Source organism: Bos grunniens, chromosome 3 (genome assembly GCF_055505025.1).
Source record: "Bos grunniens cultivar Pamir isolate PY7600 chromosome 3, Bosgru_T2T1.0, whole genome shotgun sequence".
NCBI lineage: Eukaryota > Metazoa > Chordata > Mammalia > Artiodactyla > Bovidae > Bos > Bos grunniens.
In genome coordinates, this window is record NC_141167.1 from 107840448 (window position 1) to 107846447 (window position 6000).

Sequence of the window (6000 nt, forward strand, 5' to 3'; positions counted from 1 at the left end):
CGTGCACGGTCGTCACCTCTGCTCCCCCCTCCCGGACCCCCGCCACTGCTCACTTTACCTCCACCTCATTTCTCATTTTTCAAACATTTGTCGCGGCCTCCTGCCTGGATGCCAGGAGCTCTCTTAACAGTTTTTTCCCCGTTTCGATGGCCCTCCTCACTTCTTAGACCCTCTGAAGAGACCCTTCTGGTCTTGCCGCCCCGATTGTTTGAGCATCTTACTACCAGTCTGGGTAGTGTTTGTGAACTAGATGGAAAATCCTTTCAAAGACAGTTCTATTTTCACAACCTCCTCTCATAGAATCACAGTTTCTAAATCTTTCCAAGTAACATGACATTAGTCAGAAGGTCCCAAGCGTTATGATTAAAAATAATTAAAACCAAAAGGAAAAAAAAAAGGGGGGGGGGACCAAAAGGAAGCTTTTTAAGTGAACTTTGTCTTTGCGCCTGGGTGATTGCTATTGTAAAATACCCTGCGGGCGGTGGTGTGTTTGCTTGTGGTCTCTCCCTTCCACACCCCCTTGATCTGGGGTGAAATACATGTATATGTGTATTTACCCATACACATCCATAAAGAGGGAGCTGAGTAACCTCAGCACTCATCACTGTTAGAAGTGATGAGTTTGCAAATAACAAGAGGAAAAAGAAACTAATAACCTGAATTATACCAGATACAAGTTAGTTTATAAAAGAAAGACTTGCACCCCATCTCTACCAACCCATAAGCCAGAACCCCCAAAGACAGGTGTTCCGCCGGAAATCAGGCAACACAGTTCAAATTGCTACTGACCTTGTTTATTCCCTTCCTATACTACCTGCAAAAACAATGGTCCCAACATTGTACACTTCCTCTGTAGTGATAGATCAGTAGTCACCAAACATTTTTCTTACCCTGCTTCTTTAATCTATGTAATATTTTTAAGCAATTATTTACATGTATTTTATTGTTGTTGTTTAGATCCTAAGTTGTGTCCAACTCTTTTGCAACCCATGGAATGTAGACCGCCAGGCTCCTCTGTCCATAGAATTTCCCAGGCAAGAAACTGGAGTGAGTAGCCATTTCCTTCTCCAGGGGTTCTTCCCAACGCAGCGATTGAACCCACATTTCCTGATTGGCAGGCAGATTCTTTACCTCTGAGCCACCAGGAAGCCCACATATATTTTATTACATACCTTATAAATCTTGCTCTGGAGTAGAAATATTGAAAGATTATTTAAAATAAAGATGAAGTACATTTTAAAATCATATTTTTTAGTGAATGTTAATGACTGGAATGAATCAGGACTGGAAAAGATACTTGTCAAAGAAGTAGACTCAAGCAGAAGTCCATTCTTGATTGCATTTATTAAATTATGATACTCATCTTCCAGTCCCATTCACCACGATGCAAAGACTTTGATTGAAATTCAACTAGTAAATTTACAGCTTAAGTCAATCAGTCTTTCTTGGATGATGGGAAGGTTTTACATTTTATATTTTAGCAAATGGGTTCAAACCCCCTTGAACGTATCATTTAGATTTTTTTAAACAAATTTAAAATTTTGTTTCTTAGTTTTCAAGTGTGCAGACAAAAATTTTAGTGATGAAACACACTCTTTTTGATAATTAAAAAAATAACAGGGACTTTCTTGGCAGTCCAGTGGTTAAGACTTCCAGCTTCCAATGCAGGGGATGTGGGTTTGATCCCTGGTTGGAGAACTAGGATCCCACATGCCACATGGGGTGGCCAAAAATAAATTAAAAAATAGCAGTTTTGGAACCATTTCAGTCGGATTTTTGAAATACTTTATAAGCATGAGTTTCTTTAGAAAAGCAGTAACATTCTCACTAATTAATAGACTCTCATCTTCACATTGAAGGGGCAGATTAAGTGGATTTTTGCTGGGTTTTTTTTTTGTTTGTTTATTTTTGAAAATACATGCTTGATAGTACACTCTTGCCAGCCATTTCTGATAGGACTGTGTAAGATGCTCTGTCAGATAGAACTTGGTAAAATGAAAATGTGTATCCCTGCTTTGTTCGGTGTCTCTTTTTAGGCCTCTCTCAGGAGATAACCAATGAATCTCACAGAACAAGAATTTTCATGGTCATTTTCCCTGTGTTTACTAAAAGTTGTAACATTTGTAGCGTTTAAGAGGCTTATTTTTATCCAGTGAATGGCATAGGTTATAAAGAAACTAAATGCCTGAACTGTGTGTGGCATTATGGCTGGTTCCTGGAAACATCCCACATACTGCACATGACAGATGACTTCGGAAGTGGTGATCCTGTGAGAGTGCTAGGTCAGTCTGTATATTAAAGAGAAATAATATATTTAATTAATATATTATTAATAATTATTAATATAAAGCTTACATAAGTTATTTTTGCTGTAGTTGAATGGTACTGTGAATGCACTGAAGTATTTTCCTCTTGTAGAGCAATGCATCTCAAACTGTGGGGCTGTGGGGAGACTCCCCACAAGGATAGAACTCCCTGAAGTTAGCTGGCCATTAAGTGAACTGCTAAATCTCAGTTCAGGGGAGGGGAAAAAAAGAAAAAATTAGATTGTACCCAAGACAAACCAGGTTGCAGGAGTCTGGAAGCAGTTGTTGGTGAATGAAAAGAGCACTAGACTAGGACTCCAAAGAACTGAGTTTGTTCTGGGCTGTATCCCTTTCTAGCTTTGTAACCTGATGTTTGCAGGTTGTATGGATTAAATAAAGTCAAGCCTGGGCTCTGTCAGCCAAGGGTTCCCAACCTCTAGGCTCTAATACCTGAAGATCTGAGGTGGAGCTGATGTAATAATAATAGAAATAAAGTGCATAATAAATATAATGCTCTTGAATGATCTGGAAACCATCCCCCTTCTACCCCCAGTCTATGGGAAACTTGTCTTCCGTGAAACCAGCCCCTGGTACCAGAAAGGTTGGGGAACGCTGCTATAAACTAGAGCTCGCTGGGCAGGAAAACATGAATAAACTTTTAAAAATATTATCTTAATAATTATTTTACCTTTTTCCCAAGAACTCTGTTAATAAATGCACTGTCTCTGCCCAACATGGTGTGGGATATGTTGGGCATTCCTGTTTTGTTCATTAGTTGTTATGTTAAATTTATTTACACCTCAGGAAACCATGGCAGAGAGGGGTTTTAGGTGATTTGCATGAAATTCCATTAGTCTGATTGTTTAGGCTTGAGTTTATACCTCTTTATTTTTAGGTGTGAGAAGCAAAGAGAAAAAAACCGCATTTTTTTTTTTTTCAGACAGATTCTAGAAACAGTATTTAATTGAATAGCTGAGGGTAAGCTGTGGTGGAGAAACTTGAATGGTTCACAGTGTGAGTTGTAGAGAAGCAACTTTTTCTTGCACAGACATCTCCAGTCCAAACCAAGTGTATCATCTTAGAAAGATGGACTCAGAAAGACAGATTTCAATTATTCTCCTTCTGAGATGCTCTTAGGAGACAGGCCTAGCAAATAAAAACATGGTGCTACGGTTTATCGGTGATCTTTTATCCCTCTTCACCCTTTATCAGTTGGAAAGATGATGTGCACAGGTTCGCTTAATTAAGTTGTTGTTTAATCCTAAGGGTGAGAAAATTTTGTGATTTATTTTTAGCTGATTCAGATTTCTCTAGCATATTGCTGGATAGGCAGAATAACCAACATTAAACTGTTACAGACATCATTTCATTGTCACTCAGAACATCCTGATCATTTAACCCGTTGTTGCTGCTGCTGCTGAGTCGCTTCAGTCGTGTCCGACTCTGTGCGACCCCATAGATGGCAGCCCACCAGGCTCCCCTGTCCCTGGGATTCTCCAGGCAAGAACACTGGAGTGGGTTGCCATTTCCTTCTCCAGTGCATGAAAGTGAAAAGTGAAAGTGAAGTTGCTCAGTCGTGTCCAACTCTTAGCCACCCCATGGACTGCAGCCTACCAGGCTCCTTCGTCCATGGGATTTTCCAGGCAAGAGTACTGGAGTCAGTTGCCATTGCCTTCTCCGTTTAACCTGTTGAGTTCCCAATAAAATTTTAATGGGAAAAAATAATAACACCCAAAACATACATAGTGCTTACTGGGTAAATACTCTTCTAAACAAACTGCAAGTGTTAACCACTAGATCATTTCAGCAGCCTTTGGAGGTGGTTATTACTATGTTCCTTGTTTTCAGATGGGAAACAGAGGCTCAAGGAGACAAAATAACTTGCTCAGGGTCTCAGAGCTGGGGAACCAGGCAGTCTGGCCACAGAGTCTATGCTTAACTGTCAACTGTGCTGCCTGTATGCTGCAGGCGTTGGTGAAAATAAAACAAACAAACAAAAAGCAAGGAACAACACATAGGCAAAACCTTATCAGAAGGAAGAAGAACAGCGCATACTGAGGAGAAACTGGGGAGCGTGGAGCTAGAAGGAGAGGTTAGCGGTTTAACTCCTCAGCCCTCTAGAGACTCGTTTTTCCCATTAAGCAGCGACCAGCAGATTTTACCCTAGAGCCCTCACTTCCTTCTCAGTGTCCCTCGAGATATCACCCCCTGAAAGTTGCTCGCTCATTACTTTTGAGGATCTCAAGGCATTCAGTGGAGAAAGGGGTCCTCTCCTTGACTCCCAGTGAGAGAAGGTCTGCACTGTCTGAGGTGCACCACTTAGGTATGCACTCAAGCCTCCTAAGTGGGGTACCGTCCTGCCTGTTGTTACCTTAGAAACCCGCTCTCTCCCATCAACACCCCTAGTAGCTGAGACAAACTGAATAACACGGGAAGGTGCCAAGAAAAGTTGTAAAGGAAAATGTGTGAAAGAAAATCAGTTTTAGATTGAAGGCTAATATTTTTGGAAGTTGGGTGTGTATGTGTGTTATTTTTTTTTAATCCCAATAAGAAAAAGTAACCAGGATCAAATGTAAGATACAAAGAGTGATACCAAGAAGAAGATTTAAAAAAAAAAAAATCACTCAAAGCCTGTTTAATTTATTTATTTTTATTTTTGGCTGTCCTGGGTCTCAGTTGCTGCATCGGGCTCTCTCTAGCCTCGTTGAATGCGGGCTACTCTTCATTGCACACCGGCTGCTCATTGCGGTGGCTTCTCTTGTGGAGCCCAGGCTGTAGGCACATGGGCTTCAGCAGTTGTGGTGCACAGGCTTAGCTGCTCTGTGGCATGTGAAATCTTCCTGGACCAGGGATCGAACCCATGTCCCCGGCACTGGCAGGCAGATTCTTATCCACTGTACCACCAAGGAAGTCCCCAAAGCCTGCTTTAAAAGTTGAAAAAATGGTCCTTTAAAAAATTTGAAATACAATAAATTACACATATTTAAAATGTATATAACTTGGTAAGTTTTGATATACATGAAACAATCACCACAAATCAAAACCTATTTATTATCTCAAAGTTTGCTCTTGCTCTTTGTCTTTCCTCCCACTGCTTCTGACTGGATGCAGCCAAGCTGACTACAGGTGTGTAGCTTTTATTAGTCTTCTCAAATAACCAGCTTTTTGGAGTCACTGAATTTTTTCTCTACTGTTTTTCTGTTTTGTTGGTGTCTGTCCTGATCTTTATTGTCTCCTTTCTTCTGCTTGCTTTGTATTTCATTTGCTCCTCTTTTTCTAGTTTCTTACAGTTGAAGTTGAGATCTTTGATTTGAGATCTTTCTCAGAATCTGGCTATACCGGTACTCCGATTTTGGATTTCCTGTCTCGGATTTCCTGTCTATGGAATTGTTAGAAATAAATTTTTGTTGTTTAAACTAGTCTATGATAATTTTCATACTGTTTATGGGGTTCTCAAGGCAAGAATACTGAAGTGGTTTGCCATTCCCTTCTCCAGTGGACCACATTCTGTCAGATCTCTCCACCATGACCTGCCCGTCTTGGGTTGCCCCATGGGCATGGCTTAGTTTCATTGAGTTAGACAAGGCTGTGGTCCTAGTGTGCTAGTGGAGGTGATGGAATTCCAGGTGAGCTATTCCAAATCCTGAAGGATGATGCTGTGAAAGTGCTGCACTCAATATGCCAGCAAATTTGG